Genomic DNA, 14,098 nt, shown 5'->3' with positions numbered 1-14,098 from the left:
GCGGAGGGGGGGGGGGGGGGGGGGGGGGGGGGGGGGGGGGGGGGGGGGGGGGGGGGGGAGGCGGATGCGAGCAAAACAGGAAAGGGAAGGAGGAAGGGAGAAGAGAAACCGAATGGACGTGACAAATGTGGAGGTCTGGAGAGAATTTTCTATTTTACGGAATAATTTTTAATCCCTTGGATAAGACTCCTCTCTCTCTGCATAAATTAAAAGAACGTTTGCGAGCGTAAAGAACGGTTGGTTTTTGGACACCTCTGAATATCTAGTTGAATATTCTTCTTGATAAAACAACGCAAATGTTTTGTTCGCTATTAGTGTAAAAGAGAATAAGATAACGCAGCTTCGCGTTAATTTGTAAATGCAATAGTTATTGATCGAGTAAGTCTCGCGCGCGCAGGATCAGAATTTTCAGTTATTCCGATAAAAACTATTCCCTAGTCTGGTCTCTCGTAAATCAAACCAGATTGTTTTCAAATTTGCAGAAACTGAACTCAATGTGTAATAAGCATAATTGTAACAATTTCAAAAATCTCGCATTATAACTTCGCGATCGAGCGAATCAGAAAACAACCCGTGTAAAATACGCCTGGTGTAAAACACGATATTCCATCGAATTCACAAGTTACTAACTTCGACGATAATTTCTGGCGGATCATCACCGACGCCCGCGTAACGTGAAATATCATGATAATCCCGCGTAACTGGAAACGAAGTAAATCAGACATTAACCGGAGTTTGGAGTTAAGGTACTTTAGACGTTATCTCCGTTCGCGTTGTAGTCGTATAAAAGTCACGATAATTTTTGATAGATGCCAGGAAGAAAAAGAAGAAAAGAAGAGTCGAAACCACCCGGTACTCGGTCCCTGAAATACGACTCGAAGGTCCTCTCCGAGTTCAGACGTGTACCCTCGCGCGTGCGAATCGAACGGGAGGCGACAAAGAGGGGAATCGACGATGTCCGGACATATCGTTGGATAAACGTACGTACAACCATCCCTTCGGTACTCGCCGTTATTGCGAGATATTGTGCAGTTTGGCCACGTGCTCGTTGCACCGGGATAGTGGAGACAAAAAGAGGATCGCTCGCCCGGACAAATTTCCTGCTGGCCGCACACGAACGGTACAGCGGTAAATGTCACGGCTTTATTTCTATGCTGGAGGGCAGAGAGAGAGAGAGAGAGAGAGAGAGAGAGAGAGAGAGAAATATTTGCTTTGCGCGAGTTTGCCCCATACGACTCGCCGATTGAAGAGCGCGATAACTGAGACTCGACGAGCTCGAAGCGGACGTGCGGCGAATCGCAACAAACGACCGTGTAAATCGTAATTAACCCGCGAAGATTAATAGACGGATACGTTTTATTTAACGGCTTAATCATCTTCCGTATGCGCGAACCTCCGTCGGGTCGTCGTAATTCATAAACCAATAAACGGTCGGTGTAACCTGGTCGCTTAGCGCGGCTCTCTCACATGCCCGTTGCACAATCCGTATTTGTTTAATATCCGTCGTAGTTAATCATATTTCCGAGGACTTTCGCCCGAGAGCAGGTCTCCCGCTGATTCATCGCGCAGAGACATGCTCTCGCAAAGCTGTCGCGAGTCCTCCTCACCGAGCATCGAGACCTGGATGTCATTCCCTGAATGTCCGGGGGTGTTTGTCATTGTCCTCGAAACACGTTGAACTCTTCCTGGTAAATGTGATTTTTTACGGGTTCGCTCATTTTTAACTTTTAAAGAGATAGACGAGGTCGCAGCACCTCAAGTATAGTTACATAGCTTTCTTTTATAATTTTTTTTTTTTTTTTTTTTTTTTTTGAACAAGGAAATGAAAAGTACTGCTCAGAAGTTCATTATTTTTACATTTCTTTATTTCGTAATTAACGTAATTAACGTAATTAACTAATGTAAATTTAACTGCAATATGATATATTAATAAAACATTTTATTTATTAACATGTTAGTAAAAAATTTTTTTGAATCTTCTAAATCTCTATAAACTTGGGTGCATCTTTGAGCTCACTTATCTACTTAAAAGTTATTTCTCCATCGATAATGTTGAAGGCCCAATTGATTATTTTAATTCTGGTTTAATTACATGATTAGCTTAATTAATATTATAATTTTTTATGCTTATTGCTAGCCAAAAATAAGTAAAATACAATCCAACTTCCATAACAGCGAAAACTCATTGCCGAAGCTTTCACAAGTATATAAAGATTTTGTTCGGATCTTTATACAATCTGAAACAGTATAAAAATCTGCACTAAAGTTCAAAGACTCAGGGTGCGAATGAAGGGTGAAAATGTCACATTGCTGAGAATTTAAGCTTCAAGTGCACGCCTCACAAATCCGTCATCGCTCGTTTCTCTCACGCGACTCGCCATCGTCGTAGCCTTCGGAGGCCTTTTCAACCTCTAGTTAAGAGACCTCCAGGTCGCGAAGGTTCGACCGCGCTGTGATAACAACGGCTGTGATGTGAACTTGGTGAATGGAGGCATTGTGGGAGGCGCGGCCATCGTTCTTCAACACGTTTTATGTCTTACGTCGACTCGACTGAAATGATGTTTACAAGAAAAACGCGATGTGTCTGGTCTCCTTACCAATGGGTTCGTCCCCGTTTACTCCTTTTCGTACCTTCGGGGCCTTCGATCCGCCTTCCTTGCGCTCGCTCTCTCGCCCTTTCCGCCCTTTTACCACCCTCGCATTTCTTTCGCTCGCGTTTCATTCGGCACTTAGTACCAGACTTTCTTTACCCGCCGCAATTTCCACCGTTATATTTCTTTCGCTCCGTCATTGCCCCGCTTCTCGTATTTCTCGCCGATACTTTCTCGCACGATATACATTAAAATCGTTACGTTTCGCCGGCACCAACGGTGTTGGTTTAGTTTGCGTTGATACGAAATCGTGCGGTGCGCGATAACCTCGGGAGAATGGCTTAGTAATTATCGCTGGATGTCAAATAATTCGCACGAGTTACGATCATTCATTATCACGGGACGAAGATTGAGCGGTGATTAGCCGTAAAAGCAAATGGTGCGCGAGCTAAATTGGACAGCTCGATAAAACGGGACTTCCGTTTGGTCGCTCGGACTAAATCTGTGACATGATGTCACTCATTGTTTAGTGAGCGGACGATTAGTATTCGCTGCGAATTGTTAGGGAGAAATGTAAGCTGGAGAGTTGTGCTGTTGAAGAGCAGCGCTCATGCAAATGTACTAGTCGCATCGATCGACGTTGAAAACGTTGAAAAACTCCAAACGTCGATTGAAAAAAAGAAAAAGAGAAAAAAGAAAGCAAAAGAGAGCACTCGTCGATGTAAAAACGAAATTAATGTCGCTATTGACGTTTGCGTTTGAATACCCGTTTGTCGAGCGACGCCGGTTGTGTGGGACGATTTATTTACCGTGTCGTTATTAAGTTACGCGATGTACACAATATATATATATAGTTTTTCGTTCGAAGAGTCTCGATAAACCCGACGATATCAACGAGGCGCAATCGCGTGTCTCGTTGCACCTCTTCCTTTCCCGTTTTATGCATCGCGTTAATTACCAGCGAACGAATTGCCGGCGTGAATTAGCACTTGACGCTATTAATTCCCGTATTCCCCGCGTCTCCTCCTAATAAGTGCCATTATCGTCATCGTCATTCCCGTCGTCGTTTGCTCCTCGTCTGCGTCGCTTAAAACCCTCGATAGCTTTGATACGAATGGCACGTATAACCTGCCACTCCGCCGCTTTGGCAAACGCACTCCTCCTCTCCGGGGGCGCCCGGTGAGCGTCGTGTAATTAACGTAATTACTGCGGGCCATAATTACCGTTCAATCGGCCGGCACTCCGCGGACAAAACGGCCGTAGTGTTTCTTCTCGGAATCACGGCCCCGGCATGGATCGGCTGGCACATGTAAGTCGCGAGATACACAAACTCGATTGCCTCAGAGCGGCCCTCGCAGGCGGCCCGGCTTAATGCAGGTCGCCGACAAAAAACTTGACGGAGGGATGGGCCCGAGGTCCGACATGTGTTACGTGCTAATGCGCTGCTTTCACGAACAACTCGACTTGAGATCTTATGCATTGGAAAGAGCGAGGAAATGAAAGAGAGAGAGAGAGAGAGAGAGAGAGAGAGAGAGAGAGAAATGAAGCAGACCCGCCCGCCCGCCGGATCGTTTCGCACTTTCGCAGAAAAGAGCTTGCCCTTCGCGCTCCCGCGAATTTTTCACGTCCCACATTAGTATTCTCATTGCAGTTAATAAAATAATGATGCCGGCTGACGCGAGATCCCAACCAAATGAACCATCGCGTCGGCCAATTTCGTAATCCGCAAATAGAACATTCAGCGGATACCCTCGGCATTGAATACTTCTGTTTGTGTGTATGTGTGTGTGCGTGCGTGTGTGTGTGTGTGTGTGTATTATGTGAGAAACTCTGCGAGGGACAAGGAGCCTATTTGAGGAGGCTGAGTCGTTCCCTCGACATACGGGACCATGTCCTTTTCTCCATCTCGAAGGATTATCCAGACCTAAAGGCATCGGGTGTCCCTTCCCATTTGTCGACCCTTTATGTCTCGTCAGTGATTCCTCTTTTCTGTTCCTCCCATGCGGGCCCAACCACAATATCCCTCTCACGGCTGCGCGTACGGAGGGACTCACATAATACGTAATCTCATTTGCGTCGCAAGACCCGAGTGATCCTACAGGATCAATTCATTACCGTAGCTCTGCTCCATGAACGCTGAGGGTACCGACGATGACATATATTTAACGTTATCTCCCTTCCAACTATCTGCGACGGTTTATACTGTCGCGAAATATTACGCGTATCACGAAATATAGGTAAAAAGATAGGTAATTAATATATACATATATATATATATATATATATATATATATAACGCTCTTTAAAAAATGTACAATATCTCTCGAAATGTTGGACGATACTCGGCAGACGAAAGTCATATTTGCGAATCTAATATTTATTTAACGAGGGAGGAAGAGGGAAAAATGTAACGCGCTATGTACTGTAATACAAGTGCAGCAAGCATACCAATTATAACGTTTGCAAGCGGCAACGAAGCGCCCGTGCGCAGTTCGCGTGGAATGTATTACGGTATATAATGCCGTTGGCCCGGCAATAGGCTTAATCAAGAGTAATAGAGCGTACCGTCCACCTATTAATAAAGTAAGCACATCTCGTGGCGTGTGCCGGCAAGGCACGATAATACGATAATGCAAATATTTCAGTTGTCTTACTTTTGCGTTCAAACAATTACCTTCTCTCTACGATTTCCCTTTAATCACTACCATTAGTCGCCCCATCTAAAACGCAGTTATACGCTACGCAGTCGCGCGCTTTGTGTTAGCGTTGCAGACTCGCTAATTTTTGCGCGCGTAATGCCGTAACGAGGTTGCGTAAAATTGTCACTCCCGCGTTAATTCGGTCTGCGTTGAAACGACGGTAGGAAAAAGCCTAGAAAAGTTTTACGTTCAAATTTCGAACTTATTAATTTTAATTTACCCGATCTTCCCTCTCTCTCTCTCTCTCTCTCTCTCTCTCCTTTTTCGATTTCTTTCAGCCGTCATAACGACGTATTTCGTTAATTCCGTCACGATCGCAGCCTACGGGGAAATTTCTTCGGCACGATGGCTCTCGCATACGCCATCGCCCATTGTGATTCATCCTCTGCTCATCCTGCGCTCGCGTGTTCGTCTCCTCCTCCGTCTCTCCAAGAGAGAGAGAGAGAGAGAGAGAGAGAGAGAGAGAGAGAGAGATTGCTTACCTTCCTCAGATGCATAGCTGCGGTTGTTTTTATCGCCATAGGCGATGACCTCATGTATGCAACGTCCCTGTCCCGCCACGGTTAGCCAAAGAGGAACGACGCGAGAGCAGCCGGTTTGCATCAACCCCCGAAAATAAATTCGCTCCCGGGCTTGTGCGAAACGACGCGCACGTTGCTGTAGCAGCGCATCGCTAAAAGCATTGGCGCGGCCCAAGATGCGATGGCCGACCGTTCCCTCCCGTCCCTGACTCGTTGCTGCCTTGTCGTCGTGCATCGTCAAGCTATGCCAAAATTGACGGCGAACGCTTGTCGCCGATCGTTCGCCGAGTCTCACGATCATCTTGCGACCTCATTCCCGCGCATGCAAAAGTGCGTGTGACAACATCGTTGACGTCATCGCCCATTACCGTAAGTATTTCGGTAAATTCGTTGCTTCGGTATTTTCGTTGCTCGTAATGGTGGGCCCGTAACGACACTCTCTCTCTCTCTCTCTCTCTCTCTCTCTCTCTCTCTCTCGTTTCGCTCGGGTTTTTCTTTTATGGAGTCGAACTTTCTGGCGCCGAAATGCTCTCAGGTATTCATAAATACCTGAGACTTCTCGTCTACAAGAACCGACCAGTTGTTGTAAACGGTACGGAAAAGAGAGATCGCGAGATAAGAACGGTTGTGAACGCACATACGCGTGCGAGGAGAAACGCGGGGAGAGGTAAAAGTGGGACGATCGTCGGGACGATGCATGTTTCAGAAACAGTACCATATTTGATGCGAGCCGCTCGGGGGAATCCCGGGACGGACGAAGGGGAACCGGTGAAATTTTCACGAAAGCCGCGGAACCGATCGAACGGTTGCCAATGTCGCTGCTCCGATGCTCAACGTTCCCCGTTGTGAGCAGCGTATCATTGTACGTTGAATTATCTAAAAGGCGAGAGAGTTCCGATATCTCGTCGAATCTACTTTGCTATTCGAGATATACTTCGGAGACGTCGGGATATTATTATATTTATTTCCGTCCAACCGTAACAAATGATACTGCTCTGTGTAGCTTTTTAGAAAAGTAGATCTTGTTGTCCTACTAAACGGGAGTGGTACTATTTTGAAAGCTCACACATTTTGCAGGGAACATTTTGCAGGAAACATTTTGCAGAGCAAAGTGTCAGCGCGCGCGACGAGAAGCCTCGTGAAATTTATAAACTTTGACAATGAGAAATTGCGAGCGGTATAACGAAAAGAAAAATATTAGAGTGCAGTCACATTTTCCTCGAGCCAGCTCGTCACCTCTCTTTCTCTCTACCGCTGCTTTCACGATATGAAATTGAGAAGCCGTGATGGCGGGCGTAAACTATACATAGGTTGCACGATGCAGGAATCACGTTACAGAAGCCATTGCCCTAGCTTGACCGTGGAAAAATCGACGTGCACCGCTTATTTATCGCGATGATATCCAGAGAATAAATTTGAATTTGACGGTGATTCTATTTTCGTATGAAACATTGAGCGGTTTTAAACATTCATTCCACGCTTCTCCGAGTCCGAGGTGTAAATCTACTTATCAACTAAATATCAAATCACGCGAAATATACATTTTTTAACGGATTAATAATTTCAGACGAGAACTTTAACGTTATGAACTTTCATAACGTTTCAAACTGATCTCATTCGATACGCGAATCGATATCACCGGGGATATCAGTCGGGAAGCGTAAACGTTGCGGAAATTCAATAAATGCGTGAGGCATCAAGCCGAATCGTTTTAACTGACGATATTTAATCGCTGGCGGTGAACCGGCGAGAGGCAAGTTTACGCACTAACAAATCTACCGAGCGTTGAATCTACCCTACGTTGGACTGAATCCAGCCGTTCCGTATTTTCGACGTACAAACCCCATCGACCGGTGATTCCCGAAACATGGAATGGATCCCTTTCTCTCGCCGTGGCATTTCGCGTGCGTGCGTAGCAATCTATGCGAAAGCGCCGGAAAAATTTCCGGCCCGATTCAAAGCATATCCTATTAACGATTTCTTTGTACTCGTACAAAGCGCGTAGGTAAAACGCGCGTGGGTGAGATATCGGCGTGAGGCGTTGGTGGACAAGCGTAAAGCGTAAACGCTTATGTGAAAATGAATATATACGGGGCGAGAGGGAAATATGGGGAAAACCAATAGACTTTGTTACGGGCGGATTATTGATGTCTGTCAAATAGAAATAAGAAAGGGAAAAAAAAAAAATGTAAAACAAAATTGTGATACTTGGAAGATCGTCAATTCGATTCATTACCGTAATTAACGCAATAACGCGTTCGATACATTATCGAGCCCAATTTACCTTTCGCCTTTCTCGAAAAGTATTAACCTACACGGGTGAAGATAACTTTGCGAGAAATGATGATAAAGAGAAGGCAATTTCCACCTTCATCGGCAGCGGAATGTATATCAGCCGCGCTGTCGGTTACTGTCAAAGAGATTGAGCGACAGCGCCTCAGGAATTTCTTCATTAACGTGAGCTGGCTGCGTCGAAATGTCGATACCCCCAATTTCACCCACGTCGCCGGGACAGAATGCAAACATCGGCAAACATTACCGATGTATCCCGTACGGAGAGTTACACGAGTTGTGCGCGTGTAAAGTTCGAATTCGCGCGAAGTCCGAAACTCTTCCCGAAATTCCGATCGCGAAAGTTTTTTTTACATACAAATGTCGTAATATAATATCTCCTGAGAAATATTTAATTGTGACGTACGAAATATTTCAGGGAAAAAAATTTTGTCCACACCTCGCAATAGTTACGTGCTCATTTAAACAGTTGGCTGGCTAATCGCTGACTCTCACTTATCACGAGTTTACATTTCTTTACATGCTTATCCTATTATCACTCGCGATAAGATTTCGTTCATGCTTAAAACTCAGAAAATAAACGTGCCTCTGGGCAGCGATCATCAATCTACCGGAATGGGCTAGAATTATATTAATAAACCTGCGTCACGTAGAGATGCGTATAAACGTCGTACAGACGTAGAGAAACTACGGCGCTTTAACACACGTTCGCACGCATTCAACTTCTAAGCTCATTCATAACTTCTCGAATCGAGAAGTCCATTCACTGCGTTCGGTGCGCACAATATTACATTGCCTCCCATTTTGGTGTGAATCAATATACGTCCGCTTCACTCCGTGCCACTGTATCAAAAAAAAAAAAAGGATTTTTTAGAAACGAGAGATTCGCGAGAGGGCGATTGTCAGTTATCACTGGCGTCCCAGATCTATCGAAAACTTATTAACAATCAATTTCCGGTGCGAGATACACCAATTTTTTTTTTCTAATATTAAATAAAACGTTATTTTTCTCTTAAACGATGACGAATAAAACGAAATACAATATGTATATAGGTCAATCAGCAAATAAACAAAATTGTTAAGTATTTCAACTCGTAACTTCTTCTCAAAAGACTTGTATGGCATTGAAAGAAAAATGTACTCAATTTTGATAAATATTTGTTCGAATTAGCTAATCGAATGTTTACTGAATGTAAACATGTATTTATTTGACACAGAAGAATTTAATTTTGTATGATTCAACTGTTATTTTTTATTTAGCAAACATTTGTTTTCCGTATAAATAAATTTTACATTAGTGTGTTATTTAAATAATTATTTATTAGAATTTACTATATTTTTCTCTCGGTGTACGAACTTTGATTGGAATGCTTATTAGAGTTTAAACGAAACTTTATGCAGTATCTTCACAGACAGCTTCTTGTTAGCTGTAAGATTTATGAGAAATAGTAGATATTTGAAAAATGATTGTACGTTTTATGATACGCATAGAATTACAATTCCAGTCATAAATTCTTACAAATCTTACGGGAATAAGTTATCAGTAAGATTTCTGCTTAAAGCTGACTCATTAGTTATCAATATTTAACGACATAAAAAAAAAAGCGATTACGAATTTAAACCGAGGATAAATCTAATTGAATTTCTTTAAAAAGAAATGTTATCTTCAGTCAAAATGGATCTTAGTGTTTGAGTATTTATTATTTTATAATCAAATTTCAACAAATCAAATTTCACGTCTATCACGCGAAATCAATTAGCGCGGACATGATGAGAAATCTTGCATATTACAGCTGCGTACTTAATTATCTAAATTCATTGATCATATGAATCCGGTAGGATTACAGCTTGATATAGCGTGCCTTAACAAGCAATGGCAATATTTTGCTTACAGAAAGATTTACGACTAAGAAGCACACGAGATATATTTATCGATCTTCGCGCGAGAATTATTACCCACACAGCTCGCGTATTGCCGGTACGGAGGGAAGAGAAATGGATTTCTAAGTGTCGCGATAATTGACTCTGTGATGTGTCCCACACCTGCCTCACGACGTGTCGCGAGTCTTTGTTTTTTCGGGGACAAATTATAGCGATTGTGTCAATCGTAAATCCAATCGAGAGAGAGAGAGAGAGAGAGAGAGAGAGAGAGAGAGAGAGAGAGAGAGAGACGATCCGAAAAGAAAAATACTCGAGTAAAGGTAGAAATTACTTCTATACTTTGCTCTTGATAGTCGCTCTAATTTAAAATCGGGGACAATCAGTCCAGCGGAGTTCATTGAAATTCCTGGAGCTGATCCGGTTCTCTCTCCGGTTTGCTCGGGAAAAATGACAAGCTCCAGCGGGGATCTGTAATAATCCCGGTAATCTGGCGGATCGAGAATGATTCCGCTAAAGAATTTCCCGTCCGTCGAAATTCGGACCGTTTCTCGGTGCGCGCAAACAATTGCTCATTTATGGACGCAGCACTTTGCATCGCTCTTTCTCATATACAATACAACGTACAACGCGCGCGATCATATACTATGCATTCGACATTTATCGCGGCTTATTCGCGTGATTTAGGAGGTAACATAAAATACGGACGGCGGTCTCACGTTCGACGTGGCGGATTTTTTAAAGGGGTAAAGAGGAAATATATAAGACGACGCCCATTCCGACGAGGTATATTCGCGTTCTCTTTCCTTTTTTTCGCCGTCCTTAATATTACGTATTTTTTTACTTAATATTATGTATTTTTTTACTCGCCAGAATCATCCACCGACATATCGTACCTGTCTGACTTTTGTTTCTTTTTATATAAAATAGTAACTGAATTATATAATAAGTAAATAAGTATAAGTACAAGTAAATGGGGCTATAGTTATCTCGCCTCATTAAGTCATCGTATAATAATACCCACCCTTGTTATGTACCTTTCAACTTTATCATGTCCGATAACGAGTTGCCGTCCGTCGCCGTCCTCGTTTGAAAAAAAAACTTCGTTTCGACGCGGAGATTTTTTTCCAATTTTAATTTACCGAGCATCCGAGAGGATCGTGGATAACATTTTACTCGCTTTCGGAATGAAATGTTATCCGTCGTCGACTCATAATTTTACGCTGGGGGAATTGCTGTCGGCGAATAAAATACCGCGGGAGAAAATACATCCGCGTAAGATTCGAATTAGCGTATATTCGAACAAGACTCGACGATCACTGCCAGAATGTTGTACGCTCGTTCGAATAAGCGCGAAGAAAAACAAGGTCGCCTTTGTGCGAGCGGAAGTTGGAAATGAAGAAGGGTGAGTGCGACTTCCTTCGGAATCCTTGTCGATCTCTAGATACTGAACACGAGATGACACACGAGAACGAGCTCCGCAACGAATTACTGTGTCCCTCCGCATTCGTTAATTTTGCTGCATTTGCTTTTCTTTCTTTTCCCACAGTGCCGTGACTCTGTTCCACATTTGAAAATATCGCGTAACGCCACTGCTTGGGATAATATCCACCAGCTTGGGTGTATCTCCGGTGGGACTATTCAAACCTTTATCTCACGTAATATCATATAAGCCCGTCGTGTTTTATCGTGCGCTCGGAAACTTTGTATGCGTTCTTCAACGCGATAAATATACGTTATCGTAATGAGTACGACGGTAATCGCTTGCACTCCAAGTTACATCTCCGAGGAATCTGCCAGGCGGATCGGGTAAATTTGATGCGCAAACAATTAAACGCTATACGCTTTATGAAGAGGACAAACGCGGCGGTTATTGTAAATAACAACAATTTTCATATTTCAAATACTAATTTATAATAAAACGATAAATTAACGCAATCGCTGAAACTGTGTTATTTGCAAAATACACATAAGTAAATAAAATATCCTTCTAATAAATTAATTAATTAATCCGCATGGTATTATACATATTTTAACGTTATGTATACAATAAATCGATTATAAAGTATACGTTATATTTATTATTCCATTTTATAGAAGGATATTTTGTTTATGTAAATCAATATTCGCGGCAGCACTCAAATGGAAACCGATATTTCGAAAAGGGAAGAAATAAAGAGAATCGCAATGAAAATCACGCTGGTAGAATTTGACGATCGCGTGCAAATAAGCTTCAATTTCAATATTCCGCTGCACTGCAAAAATTTCTGGTTGAAAATAGACAAACCAGAAGATATTGATAATATCAATCAGAATTCCGGTTACCTCAACTGGAATTATAATAGATTTATTCAGAAAATTCTGATCTGTTCATTTTCACAACATAAAGATTTTTTTATTGAAATATCTACAAATTTAACTAGACGGAACTGAAAATAATTTTTATGGACTGTCAAAATGATTTTGTAGGAATCTCAAGCATAATGAGTAATAATGCACAAAGTTTTTCATATTCTAGCAACCACTTTGAGCGTCTCATTGATTATTTTAATAATCCAACAAAATTATTTTCAGATTTGTATCTAGCTTAAATTTTAGACTACTCCAGCAAAAAGAGGGGACAGACAGGAAAGACGACTAGCCTTCATATTTACTATTTTTTCTATTTCACGCTTCCTTTTTCTCATTTTTGTTGACCACATTTGAGATACTATTTAGATACGGACGGCACAGTCCACACATTATGTCTTCCAGAATTCCAATAAAACTATTCCATGCGCAATCGGACTCTTTTTTTCCGATACGGAATCTTCTCTTTGTCTCGAGAAAAGCAGGGTTTATCGAAGCAACGGTTAGTTCGGAAATGGGGCGATCTGAATTTTAGAGCTTCCAACTTTCAATCACTCGCGCGACTTCTCCACTCCGTGAGGCTTTTATTTGTCGAATACCCATTCTTCTTCCGCCAAGTTGTCGCGCCCGACAGCGCGGGACGAATATCCGCCTCCGTCGCGTTCCATTTTCCATTTAAGCCCGTAAATGGGACACGCTCGACCGCCGGTCGGGTTAATTAATCGTGACCAGGATGCGGGTGCTGCACCGTGCGAAAAATATGTCCTACAACCCCCTCCCCCCTCCACCCTCCTCCTCCGCGGTCCTCGCCCGTGGCGGTCGCGAAGTTGTTCCGGAGAGCGGAAGGAGGCGGCGGAAAAAAAAAAAACACAACGTTATTTTATCGCGGCACGGGGAAAAATATTCGCGGCGATTCGTTCCGCCCGAAACGGGCGGAAAGGTATTGGCGATAAGTATCGGTGCGGAAGTTACCGCGCGCGGACGAAATGTATTCGCTGCCTATGCGAAGTATCCGCCAGTATCCATTAATACAGTAATAATTTCGATTACTGCGTAGGAATAGAAGGGGAAGGTAAAAAAAAAAAAAAAAAAAAAATAAGTGCATTGAAACTCTCCCCGGTGAAATACCGCGTGCAACGCTATGCGAACACTCGCAGTGTAAAAAAAAAATACATCAATCACTATGGTGATACTGATGGCTCTCGAAGAAGGTAATTTCTCGATGCATCGCTCGTATCCTGAAACCTGCGATAAATTTCCATATATACGCGTGTCACTCCGTAAAACGCTACGACGACCGGCATTATCAAGAGGACACCGTTAACGGTAAATGCCGCTGAAATGCCATTAGCCTGCCACCTCTTCGAAAGTTGCTGCAGTCTGAGGAAGAATACGGCGCGCTACGCGGCGAAAGTTTTCGGGGCAGAGGCAGTAATTTCTCGCGGAATTAAACGGGCCACTTTTAAGAAGTTACTTCGCCCATGTATAACGTACACATATATATTGCGCAACGTATGTATTACGCAAGACACACCAGCTAGGTCGTGACATTTTATACATACAGCAACGCGATACGGAGTATCGTTTTAATTAACTGGCCCACAATCGTATTAATCCGAGGAAAATATATAATATATATATATATGTGTGTGTGTGTGTGTGTGTGTGTGTGTGTGTGTGTGTGTGTGTGTGTATGTGTAATTAGGTAAAATATCATAATCATAAAACGAGTAAATTTTTTTTTAACAACACTAGAAAAAATGTTTTG

At 42.8% G+C, this 14,098-nt stretch overlaps 1 protein-coding gene across 3 annotated transcripts in view; it reads right to left on the bottom strand.

Annotated features, from left to right (window-relative positions):
• Positions 1–14,098, bottom strand: part of LOC108749439 (dystroglycan) — a 71,446-nt gene that overhangs the window by 17,969 nt on the left and 39,379 nt on the right. The gene's annotated exons all lie outside the window — the stretch shown is intronic.

Source organism: Trachymyrmex septentrionalis, unplaced genomic scaffold, assembly GCF_001594115.1.
Source record: "Trachymyrmex septentrionalis isolate Tsep2-gDNA-1 unplaced genomic scaffold, Tsep1.0 scaffold29, whole genome shotgun sequence".
Lineage (NCBI taxonomy): Eukaryota > Metazoa > Arthropoda > Insecta > Hymenoptera > Formicidae > Trachymyrmex > Trachymyrmex septentrionalis.
This window is presented reverse-complemented; position numbering and strand designations above follow the sequence as displayed.